Genomic DNA, 19,505 nt, shown 5'->3' on the forward strand with positions numbered 1-19,505 from the left:
AGTAGCATGTTCTTATAAAACTTACTGCTTTCTAATTATCTTTAAAACATTCTAAGACCTTAGGAATAAAATGAACATTATTTTTCTAATGCGCTTTTTCTCTACTGTTATGTTATATATATATTATATTATGTTATCCATATTCTGTAGTCATAAACATTTGTACATCCGCATGTCATTAGTCACATAGAACTAATAGGTGAATTGTTACCTCACATCCCATCCCCAGCCTATATATTTAGAGAGCACATAGAAAAACAGATTACAATTGTCAATGTTACTAACTTACTACAACGATAAACCTTGATATATCAATTATCTATTGTTCAGATTTTGTAATAATTTGGATTTACACACTAATACTTTGGTCATATGGAATCAGCCTTTGTGGTTTTCCTGAGGGTTTTACAACATAGATGGGCTATAGTGGTTCCTTTCTCTTTGCTATTGCAATCTAGACGATGTATTGCTATGCATAACTTGGTCTGAGAACATTCACATTTCCAGGAACCTTGCTTATAGGGAGTAACCCTTAACTCTCCCTTATTACCGATTCTAGCAGTACGTGCTGTGGGCAGTATGCCAGACTTATCAGTTCTGCTTTTTCCAGAACTAGGAACATTACAGTTTGTATAAACCAGGGAACAATTTGGATCCACTGTTCTTGTGGATGACATTATAAAACTATTCTGGAGGTTGGATGCAACCAAACCATTAAGTATTTTAACATTTAACACTTAGGTACTTTTCCAAGTATCACTATCCAGGATCCAAAGGATCATAGGATATGCAGCTATGTGCTCGATTTCCTGACATAGCAAGGAAACTCAGCCACTCTCTACCGATGTCACTTGGTTTTGGAATAAAGTGACAACCCATCAATATATAAACATTTTCTATTGAGTCCGTATTGTTTCTCCACACTCCTGTTTCTGCACAGAACGAAATGGCTCTCAATATGAAAGGACCTTGCCCTTTCTTTTCTATAAATACCACACACAAACATTCTGAGCATACGTCTTCTGTCGACATGTGCATACGCTTTTAACTACTTATTCATACAGGTGATGTATTAAACCTTATGCCCCTGAAACAGTTTGTCAAATTCTTAACAGTGTCAGTAAAACCTCATTTATCAATTCAGTGTTTGTTGTTTGCTTCAAATCTCCCTCATTAGTAGACACTTCCCTTCCTCTAGGAAGTTTGCCCCTTACACAAATTGTGCCTATTTTTCCTTCCCTAGTACTGACAGGGTATCACTGTGCGGTCCCTTCGCGTGATTGATCAATTCACTTAGCGAAATCCTTTGGGCTGCACCTTTAATTTGTACTGCGCAGTATCAAAACAACAAGTCAGTATATACCTCAGCTTAAAAGAATTAACTCCTTCAAGTATCACATTTACAGTAATAAGTGTTTTCTAGGGAACTCTCAGTTTAGAAAACTTAGAATTCTAAACATCACACTTACTTGAATTAAGTGTTTTCTTAGGAAAATACCTCAGTTTAAGAGACTTGCCTCTCTTATACATCACCCTTCTTATTTAAGTGTTTTCTATATTCATCAGCAATGCGGGACCAAAATGAAGCAAACCACTTGGATTTTTAATACTCTGACACAACAAACCAAAATCTTTTATTACTGACTTAAAACCATCTAGTTCACAAAGACCTCCCAAATCATGGAGTCATATGTCTTCTCACATGCAAATGAATTACCTTCGGCAACAATAGATTTAACGTTTTTTCTTCTGATAATGTTAAACTCTTTGAACAGACAGGAATAAATTCTGGTGACAAGTAATTAATAGATGGACAAGCATAGACAATATTCTGCAATATATATCAGCTAGTGCACTTTTCTATGAAAAACTGACCACTATTACCAAATCTTATATGTCAAACCGACTGCAGTTTTCTTGTATTAACACACACACACACACACACACACACACACACACACACACACACACACACACACACACACACAAATACCCTGGCTGTACTGGATTGTAAAGACTGAGTATGGTTTTAAATGCCTTAACCTAAGTCTATGCCATATGGTTAAATGTTGTTTATAGTCAGAAGGATTTCCTTCACCAACTATAGCTCTGGGACCAAGGAGTATATAATTAACAGGTAATTAATTTATCAAGACAATACAGAAATTTATCACCAATACATTTTTCTATCACCACCTTATCAACATGACACCCCACAACTGTTTCCAAACCTGCCTTAGGTTCCTTACAAAACTGAAATCACTATTTTGCAAAAATACCTTTAAATTAACAATATTCTGACTCAATAGCATGATTACCCGACAAAAACTCTGAACATTTGCAGTTATGACACATTATCTAAAAATAAAAACACATTTTTCCTTGCAAAAGTGAAACTGAAACTTAGAACTTTAAAATAAAACCACATTTTCCCCTTGCAACAGTGAAGCTAAAACTTATAATCTTTATCAGCACACACAGACAAATAATAAATGTTTATCAAACAGACAATTGGGTCCAAATAATCTAGTATTGCTTACCTAATTAGACAGACCAGATTAATGTATATACACGTACTGACAAAGTAATCCGGTTGATATATATAATAATCAAGCTTCAGATTACTTACCTGGGTATGTCAGCAGTTGCACACACATCCAGCATTCGCGTCGTTATCTAATATTGATAAGCTCATCGATCCCGGACAATAGCCCCCATGTAACTGTTGGAGATAAGCCTCCTTCTATCAATCTCCTTCAATTGTCTGTTTGTTACCCTTTGTTTACCAATCAACTGGGAATCTCAGGAAGCAGACACCACACGTAGTTATGTCCGTCAAAATGAGACTAGCTCTACTTTATTCAGCAGGGCATTATATAGAAAAAGGTACTTGCATGAATACTTGATACACGTCATATTTCAAAACAATAATGCATCTCTTCTCATAACTCCTCTCAGGCTGACATCCCCCTATGTGTCCTTCAGGAGAAGTCTAAACACACAGAGACTGTCTAATAACATGTTTTCAAGACTTATAGCTACAACCTTGCTTCACACAGAATGTACTAACTATGAAATGTCAGCTTTATTATGATTAACTCAGCAAAGCATACTTCTACTTCACTACATCATGGCTGCTACCTAACAAAATGGCTGACACTGCTTAACCTAAATACATCTATCTTCCTCACTGTGAAATATAGGGGTGCTGATGTCTTAATAACATTACACTGGGCCAGTCTGCTACAAAAAAATTGGGTGCAGTTCTTACAAATTAAAAGCACACTGCTCTTGTATGCTGTGAAATATAGTGGTGCTGCTGATGTCTTAATAACATTACACTGGCCCTGTCTGTTATAAAAGTTTGGATGCAGTAAAAAATTAAAAGCACACCTTTCCTGTATGCTGTGAAATATAGGGGTGCTGATGTCTTAATAACATTACACTGGCCCTGTATGTTGTATATATTCAGGGCTGCTGCTGCTGCTGTTAAAATAACATTACACTGGTCCTGTATGCTGTAGGAATACAGGGGCACTGTGAAAATAAAGGGGCACTGTTCTGTGTGTTGTAATAATAAAGGGGTGCTTTCCTGTGAAATGGAGAACAACAATTTGGAGGAAAAAATAGTGGAAGATCAGGAACCACTCCCAGTTTCTAGTACCAGTGCTGAAGCTGCTGCTGCCACCAGTCATGACGTTGACGATGCAATTCCATCAACGTCGTCTGCTAAGGCCGATGCCCAATGTCATAGATGGTGTGTAAAATCCAAGAAACAAAAATTAATAATCAGAAAAAAAGATAAATTATCTGCTGAGAAACGTAAAATTGGCAATATGCCATTCACTAAGTGGCAAGGAAAGGCTAAGACCTTGGCCTATGTTCATGACTAGTGGCTCAGCTTCTTATGCTTAGCTTAGTTATCCTGCAACCTCTGTGCACCTCTTTTTTTTCTTTTTCTTTGCATCATGTGCTGTTTGGGGCCTATTTTTTAAATCTGGCATCCTGTCTGACACCACAGTGCCACTCCGAGATGGTCCAGGTGTTTGTGCTTCACACTTGTGTCGCTTAGCTTAGCCATCCAGCAACCTCGGTGCACCTCTTTTTTTTTCTTTGCATCATGTGCTGTTTGGGGCCTAGTTTTTAAATCTGCCATCCTGTCTGACACTGCAGTGCCACTCCTAGATGTGCCAGGTGTTTGTGCCGCACACTTGTGTCGCTTAGCAAAGTCATCCAGCTACATCATTGCACCTCTTTTTCTTCTTTGCATGATGTGCTGTTTGGGGCCTAGTTTTTTAAAAAGTGCCATCCTGTTTGACACTGCAGTACCACTCCTAGATCCAAAACACAAAAAGTGCCCGCCACACATCTCTTCTATATACCAGGGGGTCATAGCAGGGGTGGAGCGACTATTAGTGTACTAAGTTTCCCATCAGGGTACTTAGTCTGCGACCCGGCAAAGCTTGGCATTAGCGATAAGGGAGCGGTGGGGGCTGGCTCCAAACAAATCTGTGTCTCCCTAAAGGGCTCTTTGTGGGTTAATTGTGCTTAATGTTTTCCCGCAATGAGAAAGAGAGGCAATACTTAACACAAATTGTGGATGAGTTTATGAACAGAGACTCAGTCCCCAAAAATGCATCTCAGTACCCTCCCATTTGTCCGCAAAAGCAATCTCTGGCCCATATCCTTCTACTTCACTACATCATGGCTGCTACCTAACAAAATGGCTGACACTGCTTAAGCTAAATACATCTATCTTCCTCACTGTGAAATATAGGGGTGCTGATGTCTTAATAACATTACACTGGGCCAGTCTGCTACAAAAAAAATTGGGTGCAGTTCTTACAAATTAAAAGCACACTGCTCTTGTATGCTGTGAAATATAGTGGTGCTGCTGATGTCTTAATAACATTACACTGGCCCTGTCTGTTATAAAAGTTTGGATGCAGTAAAAAATTAAAAGCACACCTTTCCTGTATGCTGTGAAATATAGGGGTGCTGATGTCTTAATAACATTACACCGGCCCTGTATGTTGTATATATTCAGGGCTGCTGCTGCTGCTGTTAAAATAACATTACACTGGTCCTGTATGCTGTAAGAATACAGGGGCGCTGTGAAAATAAAGGGGCACTGTTCTGTGTGTTGTAATAATAAAGGGGTGCTTTCCTGTGAAATGGAGAACAACAATTTGGATGAAAAAATAGTGGAAGATCAGGAACCACTCCCAGTTTCTAGTACCAGTGCTGAAGCTGCTGCTGCCACCAGTCATGACGTTGACGATGCAATTCCATCAATGTCGTCTGCTAAGGCCGAATCCCAATGTCATAGATGGTGTGTAAAATCCAAGAAACAAAAATTAATAATCAGAAAAAAAGAGAAATTATCTGATGAGAAACGTAAAATTGGCAATATGCCATTCACTAAGTGGCAAGGAAAGGCTAAGACCTTGGCCTATGTTCATGACTAGTGGCTCAGCTTCTTATGCTTAGCTTAGCCATCCTGCAACCTCTGTGCACCTCTTTTTTTCTTTTTCTTTGCATCATGTGCTGTTTGGGGCCTATTTTTTAAATCTGGCATCCTGTCTGACACCGCAGTGACACTCCTAGATGGTCCAGGTGTTTGTGCCTCACACTTGTGTCGCTTAGCTTAGCCATCCAGCAACCTTAGTGCACCTCTTTTTTTTTCTTTGCATCATGTGCTGTTTGGGGCCTAGTTTTTAAATCTGCCATCCTGTCTGACACTGCAGTGCCACTCCTAGATGTGCCAGGTGTTTGTGCCGCACACTTGTGTCGCTTAGCAAAGTCATCCAGCTACATCATTGCACCTCTTTTTCTTCTTTGCATGATGTGCTGTTTGGGGCCTAGTTTTTTAAAAAGTGCCATCCTCTTTGACACTGCAGTACCACTCCTAGATCCAAAACACAAAAAGTGCCCGCCACACATCTCTTCTATATACCAGGGGGTCATAGCAGGGGTGGAGCGACTATTAGTGTACTAAGTTTCCCATCAGGGTACTTAGTCTGCGACCCGGCAAAGCTTGGCATTAGCGATAAGGGAGCGGTGGGGGCTGGCTCCAAACAACTCTGTGTCTCCCTAAAGGGCTCTTTGTGGGTTAATTGTGCTTAATGTTTTCCTGTGTGTGTGCTGTCACAGTTACATTATGTCAGGCAAAGAGTGTGTTTCTTACACAGCGGAGTGTTCCTCTTCATCAGGGGGCTCACTACTGGGTACTCAGGGTTCACAAACTAGCGGGGCTGAACCGGAGTGGATTAATTCTCTCAAAGGAATGATTTCCACTCTTTCTACAAAATTGTCCCGCAATGAGAAAGAGAGGCAATACTTAACACAAATTGTGGATGAGTTTATGAACAGAGACTCAGTCCTCAAAAATGCATCTCAGTACCCTCCCATTTGTCCGCAAAAGCAATCTCTGGCCCATATCCTTCTACTTCACTACACCATGGCTGCTACCTAACAAAATGGCTGACACTGCTTAAGCTAAATACATCTATCTTCCTCACTGTGAAATATAGGGGTGCTGATGTCTTAATAACATTACACTGGGCCAGTCTGCTACAAAAAAAATGGCTGCAGTTCGTACAAATTAAAAGCACACTGCTCTTGTATGCTGTGAAATATAGTGGTGCTGCTGATGTCTTAATAACATTACACTGGCCCTGTCTGTTATAAAAGTTTGGATGCAGTAAAAAATTAAAAGCACACCTTTCCTGTATGCTGTGAAATATAGGGGTGCTGATGTCTTAATAACATTACACTGGCCCTGTATGTTGTATATATTCAGGGCTGCTGCTGCTGCTGTTAAAATAACATTACACTGGTCCTGTATGCTGTAAGAATACAGGGGCGCTGTGAAAATAAAGGGGCACTGTTCTGTGTGTTGTAATAATAAAGGGGTGCTTTCCTGTGAAATGGAGAACAACAATTTGGATGAAAAAATAGTGGAAGATCAGGAACCACTCCCAGTTTCTAGTACCAGTGCTGAAGCTGCTGCTGCCACCAGTCATGACGTTGACGATGCAATTCCATCAACGTCGTCTGCTAAGGCCGATGCCCAATGTCATAGATGGTGTGTAAAATCCAAGAAACAAAAATTAATAATCAGAAAAAAAGAGAAATTATCTGCTGAGAAACGTAAAATTGGCAATATGCCATTCACTAAGTGGCAAGGAAAGGCTAAGACCTTGGCCTATGTTCATGACTAGTGGCTCAGCTTCTTATGCTTAGCTTAGTTATCCTGCAACTTCTGTGCACCTCTTTTTTTTCTTTTTCTTTGCATCATGTGCTGTTTGGGGCCTATTTTTTAAATCTGGCATCCTGTCTGACACCGCAGTGACACTCCTAGATGGTCCAGGTGTTTGTGCCTCACACTTGTGTCGCTTAGCTTAGCCATCCAGCAACCTCGGTGCACCTCTTTTTTTTTCTTTGCATCATGTGCTGTTTGGGGCCTAGTTTTTAAATCTGCCATCCTGTCTGACACTGCAGTGCCACTCCTAGATGTGCCAGGTGTTTGTGCCGCACACTTGTGTCGCTTAGCAAAGTCATCCAGCTACATCATTGCACCTCTTTTTCTTCTTTGCATGATGTGCTGTTTGGGGCCTAGTTTTTTAAAAAGTGCCATCCTGTTTGACACTGCAGTACCACTCCTAGATCCAAAACACAAAAAGTGCCCGCCACACATCTCTTCTATATACCAGGGGGTCATAGCAGGGGTGGAGCGACTATTAGTGTACTAAGTTTCCCATCAGGGTACTTAGTCTGCGACCCGGCAAAGCTTGGCATTAGCGATAAGGGAGCGGTGGGGGCTGGCTCCAAACAAATCTGTGTCTCCCTAAAGGGCTCTTTGTGGGTTAATTGTGCTTAATGTTTTCCCGCAATGAGAAAGAGAGGCAATACTTAACACAAATTGTGGATGAGTTTATGAACAGAGACTCAGTCCCCAAAAATGCATCTCAGTACCCTCCCATTTGTCCGCAAAAGCAATCTCTGGCCCATATCCTTCTACTTCACTACATCATGGCTGCTACCTAACAAAATGGCTGACACTGCTTAAGCTAAATACATCTATCTTCCTCACTGTGAAATATAGGGGTGCTGATGTCTTAATAACATTACACTGGGCCAGTCTGCTACAAAAAAAATTGGGTGCAGTTCTTACAAATTAAAAGCACACTGCTCTTGTATGCTGTGAAATATAGTGGTGCTGCTGATGTCTTAATAACATTACACTGGCCCTGTCTGTTATAAAAGTTTGGATGCAGTAAAAAATTAAAAGCACACCTTTCCTGTATGCTGTGAAATATAGGGGTGCTGATGTCTTAATAACATTACACCGGCCCTGTATGTTGTATATATTCAGGGCTGCTGCTGCTGCTGTTAAAATAACATTACACTGGTCCTGTATGCTGTAAGAATACAGGGGCGCTGTGAAAATAAAGGGGCACTGTTCTGTGTGTTGTAATAATAAAGGGGTGCTTTCCTGTGAAATGGAGAACAACAATTTGGAGGAAAAAATAGTGGAAGATCAGGAACCACTCCCAGTTTCTAGTACCAGTGCTGAAGCTGCTGCTGCCACCAGTCATGACGTTGACGATGCAATTCCATCAATGTCGTCTGCTAAGGCCGAATCCCAATGTCATAGATGGTGTGTAAAATCCAAGAAACAAAAATTAATAATCAGAAAAAAAGAGAAATTATCTGATGAGAAACGTAAAATTGGCTATATGCCATTCACTAAGTGGCAAGGAAAGGCTAAGACCTTGGCCTATGTTCATGACTAGTGGCTCAGCTTCTTATGCTTAGCTTAGCCATCCTGCAACCTCTGTGCACCTCTTTTTTTTCTTTTTCTTTGCATCATGTGCTGTTTGGGGCCTATTTTTTAAATCTGGCATCCTGTCTGACACCGCAGTGACACTCCTAGATGGTCCAGGTGTTTGTGCCTCACACTTGTGTCGCTTAGCTTAGCCATCCAGCAACCTTGGTGCACCTCTTTTTTTTTCTTTGCATCATGTGCTGTTTGGGGCCTAGTTTTTAAATCTGCCATCCTGTCTGACACTGCAGTGCCACTCCTAGATGTGCCAGGTGTTTGTGCCGCACACTTGTGTCGCTTAGCAAAGTCATCCAGTTACATCATTGCACCTCTTTTTCTTCTTTGCATGATGTGCTGTTTGGGGCCTAGTTTTTTAAAAAGTGCCATCCTGTTTGACACTGCAGTACCACTCCTAGATCCAAAACACAAAAAGTGCCCGCCACACATCTCTTCTATATACCAGGGGGTCATAGCAGGGGTGGAGCGACTATTAGTGTACTAAGTTTCCCATCAGGGTACTTAGTCTGCGACCCGGCAAAGCTTGGCATTAGCGATAAGGGAGCGGTGGGGGCTGGCTCCAAACAACTCTGTGTCTCCCTAAAGGGCTCTTTGTGGGTTAATTGTGCTTAATGTTTTCCTGTGTGTGTGTGTGCTGTCACAGTTACATTATGTCAGGCAAAGAGTGTGTTTCTTACACAGCGGAGTGTTCCTCTTCATCAGGGGGCTCACTACTGGGTACTCAGGGTTCACAAACTAGCGGGGCTGAACCGGAGTGGATTAATTCTCTCAAAGGAATGATTTCCACTCTTTCTACAAAATTGTCCCGCAATGAGAAAGAGAGGCAATACTTAACACAAATTGTGGATGAGTTTATGAACAGAGACTCAGTCCCCAAAAATGCATCTCAGTACCCTCCCATTTGTCCGCAAAAGCAATCTCTCGCCCATATCCTTCTACTTCACTACACCATGGCTGCTACCTAACAAAATGGCTGACACTGCTTAAGCTAAATACATCTATCTTCCTCACTGTGAAATATAGGGGTGCTGATGTCTTAATAACATTACACTGGGCCAGTCTGCTACAAAAAAAATGGGTGCAGTTCTTACAAATTAAAAGCACACTGCTCTTGTATGCTGTGAAATATAGTGGTGCTGCTGATGTCTTAATAACATTACACTGGCCCTGTCTGTTATAAAAGTTTGGATGCAGTAAAAAATTAAAAGCACACCTTTCCTGTATGCTGTGAAATATAGGGGTGCTGATGTCTTAATAACATTACACTGGCCCTGTATGTTGTATATATTCAGGGCTGCTGCTGCTGTTAAAATAACATTACACTGGTCCTGTATGCTGTAAGAATACAGGGGCGCTGTGAAAATAAAGGGGCACTGTTCTGTGTGTTGTAATAATAAAGGGGTGCTTTCCTGTGAAATGGAGAACAACAATTTGGATGAAAAAATAGTGGAAGATCAGGAACCACTCCCAGTTTCTAGTACCAGTGCTGAAGCTGCTGCTGCCACCAGTCATGACGTTGACGATGCAATTCCATCAACGTCGTCTGCTAAGGCCGATGCCCAATGTCATAGATGGTGTGTAAAATCCAAGAAACAAAAATTAATAATCAGAAAAAAAGAGAAATTATCTGATGAGAAACGTAAAATTGGCAATATGCCATTCACTAAGTGGCAAGGAAAGGCTAAGACCTTGGCCTATGTTCATGACTAGTGGCTCAGCTTCTTATGCTTAGCTTAGTTATCCTGCAACCTCTGTGCACCTCTTTTTTTTCTTTTTCTTTGCATCATGTGCTGTTTGGGGCCTATATTTTAAATCTGGCATCCTGTCTGACACCGCAGTGCCACTCCTAGATGGTCCAGGTGTTTGTGCCTCACACTTGTGTCGCTTAGCTTAGCCATCCAGCAACCTCGGTGCACCTCTTTTTTTTTCTTTGCATCATGTGCTGTTTGGGGCCTAGTTTTTAAATCTGCCATCCTGTCTGACACTGCAGTGCCACTCCTAGATGTGCCAGGTGTTTGTGCCGCACACTTGTGTCGCTTAGCAAAGTCATCCAGCTACATCATTGCACCTCTTTTTCTTCTTTGCATGATGTGCTGTTTGGGGCCTAGTTTTTTAAAAAGTGCCATCCTGTTTGACACTGCAGTACCACTCCTAGATCCAAAACACAAAAAGTGCCCGCAACACATCTCTTCTATATACCAGGGGGTCATAGCAGGGGTGGAGCGACTATTAGTGTACTAAGTTTCCCATCAGGGTACTTAGTCTGCGACCCGGCAAAGATTGGCATTAGCGATAAGGGAGCGGTGGGGGCTGGCTCCAAACAACTCTGTGTCTCCCTAAAGGGCTCTTTGTGGGTTAATTGTGCTTAATGTTTTCCCGCAATGAGAAAGAGAGGCAATACTTAACACAAATTGTGGATGAGTTTATGAACAGAGACTCAGTCCCCAAAAATGCATCTCAGTACCCTCCCATTTGTCCGCAAAAGCAATCTCTGGCCCATATCCTTCTACTTCACTACATCATGGCTGCTACCTAACAAAATGGCTGACACTGCTTAAGCTAAATACATCTATCTTCCTCACTGTGAAATATAGGGGTGCTGATGTCTTAATAACATTACACTGGGCCAGTCTGCTACAAAAAAAATTGGGTGCAGTTCTTACAAATTAAAAGCACACTGCTCTTGTATGCTGTGAAATATAGTGGTGCTGCTGATGTCTTAATAACATTACACTGGCCCTGTCTGTTATAAAAGTTTGGATGCAGTAAAAAATTAAAAGCACACCTTTCCTGTATGCTGTGAAATATAGGGGTGCTGATGTCTTAATAACATTACACCGGCCCTGTATGTTGTATATATTCAGGGCTGCTGCTGCTGCTGTTAAAATAACATTACACTGGTCCTGTATGCTGTAAGAATACAGGGGCGCTGTGAAAATAAAGGGGCACTGTTCTGTGTGTTGTAATAATAAAGGGGTGCTTTCCTGTGAAATGGAGAACAACAATTTGGATGAAAAAATAGTGGAAGATCAGGAACCACTCCCAGTTTCTAGTACCAGTGCTGAAGCTGCTGCTGCCACCAGTCATGACGTTGACGATGCAATTCCATCAATGTCGTCTGCTAAGGCCGAATCCCAATGTCATAGATGGTGTGTAAAATCCAAGAAACAAAAATTAATAATCAGAAAAAAAGAGAAATTATCTGATGAGAAACGTAAAATTGGCAATATGCCATTCACTAAGTGGCAAGGAAAGGCTAAAACCTTGGCCTATGTTCATGACTAGTGGCTCAGCTTCTTATGCTTAGCTTAGCCATCCTGCAACCTCTGTGCACCTCTTTTTTTTTCTTTTTCTTTGCATCATGTGCTGTTTGGGGCCTATTTTTTAAATCTGGCATCCTGTCTGACACCGCAGTGACACTCCTAGATGGTCCAGGTGTTTGTGCCTCACACTTGTGTCGCTTAGCTTAGCCATCCAGCAACCTTGGTGCACCTCTTTTTTTTTCTCTGCATCATGTGCTGTTTGGGGCCTAGTTTTTAAATCTGCCATCCTGTCTGACACTGCAGTGCCACTCCTAGATGTGCCAGGTGTTTGTGCCGCACACTTGTGTCGCTTAGCAAAGTCATCCAGTTACATCATTGCACCTCTTTTTCTTCTTTGCATGATGTGCTGTTTGGGGCCTAGTTTTTTAAAAAGTGCCATCCTGTTTGACACTGCAGTACCACTCCTAGATCCAAAACACAAAAAGTGCCCGCCACACATCTCTTCTATATACCAGGGGGTCATAGCAGGGGTGGAGCGACTATTAGTGTACTAAGTTTCCCATCAGGGTACTTAGTCTGCGACCCGGCAAAGCTTGGCATTAGCGATATGGGAGCGGTGGGGGCTGGCTCCAAACAACTCTGTGTCTCCCTAAAGGGCTCTTTGTGGGTTAATTGTGCTTAATGTTTTCCTGTGTGTGTGTGTGTGTGTGTGTGCTGTCACAGTTACATTATGTCAGGCAAAGAGTGTGTTTCTTACACAGCGGAGTGTTCCTCTTCATCAGGGGGCTCACTACTGGGTACTCAGGGTTCACAAACTAGCGGGGCTGAACCGGAGTGGATTAATTCTCTCAAAGGAATGATTTCCACTCTTTCTACAAAATTGTCCCGCAATGAGAAAGAGAGGCAATACTTAACACAAATTGTGGATGAGTTTATGAACAGAGACTCAGTCCCCAAAAATGCATCTCAGTACCCTCCCATTTGTCCGCAAAAGCAATCTCTGGCCCATATCCTTCTACTTCACTACACCATGGCTGCTACCTAACAAAATGGCTGACACTGCTTAAGCTAAATACATCTATCTTCCTCACTGTGAAATATAGGGGTGCTGATGTCTTAATAACATTACACTGGGCCAGTCTGCTACAAAAAAATTGGGTGCAGTTCTTACAAATTAAAAGCACACTGCTCTTGTATGCTGTGAAATATAGTGGTGCTGCTGATGTCTTAATAACATTACACTGGCCCTGTCTGTTATAAAAGTTTGGATGCAGTAAAAAATTAAAAGCACACCTTTCCTGTATGCTGTGAAATATAGGGGTGCTGATGTCTTAATAACATTACTCTGGCCCTGTATGTTGTATATATTCAGGGCTGCTGCTGCTGTTAAAATAACATTACACTGGTCCTGTATGCTGTAAGAATACAGGGGCGCTGTGAAAATAAAGGGGCACTGTTCTGTGTGTTGTAATAATAAAGGGGTGCTTTCCTGTGAAATGGAGAACAACAATTTGGATGAAAAAATAGTGGAAGATCAGGAACCACTCCCAGTTTCTAGTACCAGTGCTGAAGCTGCTGCTGCCACCAGTCATGACGTTGACGATGCAATTCCATCAACGTCGTCTGCTAAGGCCGATGCCCAATGTCATAGATGGTGTGTAAAATCCAAGAAACAAAAATTAATAATCAGAAAAAAAGAGAAATTATCTGATGAGAAACGTAAAATTGGCAATATGCCATTCACTAAGTGGCAAGGAAAGGCTAAGACCTTGGCCTATGTTCATGACTAGTGGCTCAGCTTCTTATGCTTAGCTTAGCCATCCTGCAACCTCTGTGCACCTCTTTTTTTTCTTTTTCTTTGCATCATGTGCTGTTTGGGGCCTATTTTTTAAATCTGGCATCCTGTCTGACATCGCAGTGCCACTCCTAGATGGTCCAGGTGTTTGTGCCTCACACTTGTGTCGCTTAGCTTAGCCATCCAGCAACCTCGGTGCACCTCTTTTTTTTTTCTTTGCATCATGTGCTGTTTGGGGCCTAGTTTTTAAATCTGCCATCCTGTCTGACACTGCAGTGCCACTCCTAGATGTGCCAGGTGTTTGTGCCGCACACTTGTGTCGCTTAGCAAAGTCATCCAGCTACATCATTGCACCTCTTTTTCTTCTTTGCATGATGTGCTGTTTGGGGCCTAGTTTTTTAAAAAGTGCCATCCTGTTTGACACTGCAGTACCACTCCTAGATCCAAAACACAAAAAGTGCCCGCCACACATCTCTTCTACATACCAGGGGGTCATAGCAGGGGTGGAGCGACTATTAGTGTACTAAGTTTACCATCAGGGTACTTAGTCTGCGACCCGGCACAGCTTGGCATTAGCGATAAGGGAGCGGTGGGGGCTGGCTCCAAACAACTCTGTGTCTCCCTAAAGGGCTCTTTGTGGGTTAATTGTGCTTAATGTTTTCGTGTGTGTGTGTGTGTGTGTGTGTGTGCTGTCACAGTTACATTATGTCAGGCAAAGAGTGTGTTTCTTACACAGCGGAGTGTTCCTCTTCACCAGGGGCTCACTACTGGGTACTCAGGGTTCACAAACTAGCGGGGCTGAACCGGAGTGGATTAATTCTCTCAAAGGAATGATTTCCACTCTTTCTACAAAATTGTCCCGCAATGAGAAAGAGAGGCAATACTTAACACAAATTGTGGATGAGTTTATGAACGGAGACTCAGTCCCCAAAAATGCATCTCAGTACCCTCCCATTTGTCCGCAAAAGCAATCTCTGGCCCATATCCTGCAATCTGACTCTGACGCTGATGGGTCAGACTTGGAGGAGGGTGAAGTAGACTTGGAGGGGGGGTGATGTGGCTCTGTCACAGGGAATACAGACTCTTATACAGGCTATCAGAGATGGTCTGCATATTGCTGATAAGGTGTCAGAGGACTGTGAGGAATCTTATTTTAATGTAAAAAATAAATCCTCTTTCACTTTCCTCTATGTCAAAGGAATTGAATACCCTGTATGAAGAACCATGGCTTAATCCTGATAAGAAGTTTCAGATCCCTAAAAGGTTGTTCTCATCATTTCCTTTTCCTCTAGAGAATAGGAAAAAATGGTAAAATCCACCGATAGTGGACGCATCAGTCTTTAGGCTGACACGTAAAAGTGTATTGTTTGTCCTGGTGCAGCCTCCCTAAAAGACACGGCTGATCGTAAAATTGAGACTACACTCAAATCATTGTACACAGCTGCTGGGGTGGCCCAAAGACCCACTATTGCATGTGCGTGGATCACTAAAGCCATTGCGAAATGGTCAGGTAACCTATTTGATGGGGTTAGATTCCTCATCTAGGTGGAATGTTGTCTTACTTCTACAGCATATACATGACTCTGCAAACTTTATGGTGGAAGCCATAAAGAAAATAGGCGTACTTAACACACGCACCACTGCTATGGCAGTGTCGGCATGCAGGGGCTTGTGGCTATGCCAGTGGACTGCTGACGCAGACTCCAGGAAAGGCGTGGAAGGCCTACCATTCACAGGAGAGGCCTTGTTTGGAGATTAGCTAGACAAATGGATCTCCACAGCTACTGCGGGTAAGTCTACATATCTTCCTTCTGCAGCTCCCCCCAACCAAGAAGACTTATTCAGCTTCTAAGTTACAGTCCTTTCAGATGGCCAAGTTCAAGGGCAAATCCAGAGGTGCTTCTACATCCTCCAGCGGTGCAAGAGGTAAACCACGCAAACTAGCAACTGCAGGTGCTCAGGAACAGAGCTCAGGCTCTGCTTCCTCAAAGACTTCAGCATGACGGTGGACCGCAATGCCTGGAAGGCTGTCAGGTGGGAGCCCGACTACAATTCTTCAGTCAGATCTGGTCAGATTTGTGCCAGGATCCCTGGGTCATAGATATTTTTTCCCAGGGCTACAGACTGGAGTTCCAAGAGCTCCCACCTCACAGATTCTTCAAAACAAGCTTGCCAGTTTCACAAGAGGCAAGTATAACTTTACAGTATGCCATCCAAAAACTGGTACAGACTCAGGTCATTGTTCCAGTTCCACCTCATCTACTAAACAAGGGGTACTATTCCAACTTGTTCGTAGTACCGAAGCCGGATGGTTCCGTAAGACTGATTCTGAACCCCAAGTCTTTGAACCCATACTTATGAGTGTTCAAATTCCAGATGTAGTCTCTGAGAGCAGTGATCTCAGGTCTGGAGGAGGGGGAATTCCTAGTTTATCTGGATATCAAGGATGCGTACCTTCATATTCCGATCTGGCCGCCTCATCAGGCTTATCTACAGTTTGCACTGCAGGACTGTCACTACCAGTTCCAGGCACTGCCATTTGGTCTCTGCACGGCACCGAGGGTGTTTACCAAGGTGATGGCAGAGATGATGTTTCTACTCCGCAAACAGGGAGTGAACATAATTCCGTACCTGGACAATCTCCTGATAAAAGCGCCGTCCAGGGAGAGGTTGCTGGATAGCATTGCTCTCTCAACCAAACTCCTCCAGGATCACGGGTGGATTCTGAATCTTCCAAAATCTCACCTAGAACCAACACGGAGGCTCCCATTCCTGGGAATGATACTGGACACGGAGTCACAAAAGGTGTTCCTTCCATTGGGAATGGCATTGGTAATCCAGTCGATGGTTCGGGATTTCCTGAAGCCACCCCGGGTGTCGGTGCATCTGTGCATTCGCCTTCTGGGGAAAATTGTGTCCTCTTATGAGGCACTTCAATACAGAAGGTTTAACACAAGACCCTTCCAGCTCGATCTGTTGGACAAATGGTCCAGATCGCATCTTCACATGCACCAGAGGATCCATCTGTCGCTAAAGGCCAGGATCTCCCTTCTGTGGTGGCTACAGTCTTCTCACCTCGTTGCAGGATGGAGGTTCAGAATTCAGAATTGGATTCTGTTAACCACAGATGCAAGCCTCAGAGGTTGGGGAGCAGTCACTCAGGGGGTGCAGTTTCAGGGAAGATGGTCAAGTCAGGAAGTCATCCTTCCAATCAACATTCTGGAACTCAGGGCCAAATACAACGCACTTCTGCAGGCCTCACATCTTCTTCAAGATCGGGCAATTCAGGTCCAGTTGGACAATGTGACGGAAGTAACATACATAAACTGACAGGGCGGAATGAAAAGCAGAGCAGCAATGTCAGAGGTGTCAAAAATTCTCTTCTGGGCAGAAAGAAATGCTGTGGCATTGTCAGTGGTCTTCATTCCAGGAGAAGACAACTGGGAAGCAGACTTGCTCAGCAGACACGACCTGCACCCGGGGGATTGGGCCGTTCACCTGGAAGTGTTCAGGTGCTTGAAAGTCGATGGGGATATCCAAAGATCGACATGATGGCCTCTTGGTGTGAGAGCAGAAACTATTCTGTGGTGGAATTTCATCTGGGACGTTTCCTGCTTTTTCTGCAGGCAGGCGTGGATGTACTGTAGGCCTGCATCTGGGCTCCATAAAAGTCCAGATTTCGGCCTTGTCCATTTTCTTTCAGAAACAATTGGCTTCTCTCCCTGAGGTCCAGACGTTCTTGAAAGGTATTCTGCACATCCAATCTCCCTTTGTGCCTCCCACGGCACCTTGGGATCTCAATGTGGTGTTGCAGTTCCTCAAATTGGACTGGTTTGAACCGTTACAGGAGGTGGACGGAAAATATCTTATGTTGAAGACCGTCATACTGTTGGCCTTGGCTTCAGCAAGACGTGTGTCGGGGCTGGGGGCTTTGTGTCACAAAAGTCCCTATTTAATTTTCAATGAGGACAGAGCTAAACTCGTCAGCAATTTCTTTCTAAAGTGGTGTCCGCATTTCACATCAACCAACCTATTGTGGTTCCGGTTGTCACCAACACCTCTGCTACTTCAAAGTCTTTGGATGTTGTGAGGGCTTTGAAGCTGTATGTGTAAAAAACAGCTTGTCACAGAGAGAGACGGACTCGCTGTTTGTTCTTTATGATCCCATTAAAATTGTGTTTCCTGCTTCAAACCAGACAATTGCACACTGGATCAGACTTACTATCCAGCATGCTTATTCCATGGCACATTTGCCATGTCCAAAATCTGTACAGGCCCACTCTACTAGGTCGGTGGGTTCTTCCTGGGTGGCTGCCCAGGGTGTCTCGGCTTTACAGCTCTGCTGAGTAGCGACTTGGTCAGGTTCGAACACGATTGCTAAGTTCTATAAGTTCGATATTTTGGCCTCTGAGGACCTTCAGTTTGGACAATCAGTTCTGCAGGAATCCTCAGCACTCTCCCACCCGGTTTGGGAGCTTTGGTACATCCCCATGGTACTAAATGGACCCCAGTAATCTCTAGGATGTAAGAGAAATTAGGATTTTAATTACCTACCGGTAAATCCTTTTCTCGTAGTCCGTAGAGGATACTGGGCGCCCGCCCAGTGTATCGTTCTTCCTGCACTGTTACTTGGTTAAGTAATGTTGGTTCAGCCGTTGCTGTTCCTGTTTCAAGTTTGGTTAGCTTGGCTTTCCTCTTGTTGTGTGTTCTGGTTCAGAATCTCACCACTATCCTTATCTATCCTTCTCTCAAAGTATGTCCGTCTCCTCTGGCACATTTTTTTTAGACTGAGTCTGGTAGGAGGGGCATAGAGGGAGGAGCCAGCCCACACTATCAAATTCTTAAAGTGCCCATGGCTCCTAGTGGACCCGTCTATAACCCATTGTACTAAATGGACCCCAGTATCCTCTATGGACTACGAGAAAAGGATTTACGTGTAGGTAATTAAAATCCGATTTTTGGCCTATTTGTTGCGTGCTTCACAATAAAAAAAAAACATCTTCAAAGTTGTAGGCATGTTCTGTGGATGAAATGGTTCAAACCTTCAAACAATCCATTTTATTTCCCGGTTGTGAGGCAACAAAACATGAAAAATGCAAAGGGGGCGAATACTTTAGCAAGGCACTGTATCTATTATGTTGTTTTTTAAATGTAATCAATTCAAGTGAATCACTTGTACAAAGGTAAATGGTAAACTGCTAGAGGTTAAAAATAAGAATGCAACAATGGGGGTCATTCCGAGTTGTTCGCACGCAAGCTGCTTTTAGCAGCTTTACACACGCTAAGCCGCCGCCTACTGGGAGTGAATCTTAGCTTCTTAAAATTGCGAACGAAAGATTCTCTAAATTGCGACCACACACCTCTTAGCAGTTTCTGAGTAGCTCCAGACTTACTCGGCATCTGCGATCAGTTCAGTGCTTGTCGTTCCTGGTTTGACGTCACAAACACACCCAGCGTTCGCCCAGACACTCCTCCGTTTCTCCAGCCACTCCCGCGTTTTTCCCAGAAACGGTAGCGTTTTTTCGCACACACCCATAAAACGGCCTGTTTCCGCCCAGAAACACCCACTTCCTGTCAATCACATTACGATCACCAGAACGAA

Source organism: Pseudophryne corroboree, chromosome 1 (genome assembly GCF_028390025.1).
Source record: "Pseudophryne corroboree isolate aPseCor3 chromosome 1, aPseCor3.hap2, whole genome shotgun sequence".
Taxonomy (NCBI): domain Eukaryota; kingdom Metazoa; phylum Chordata; class Amphibia; order Anura; family Myobatrachidae; genus Pseudophryne; species Pseudophryne corroboree.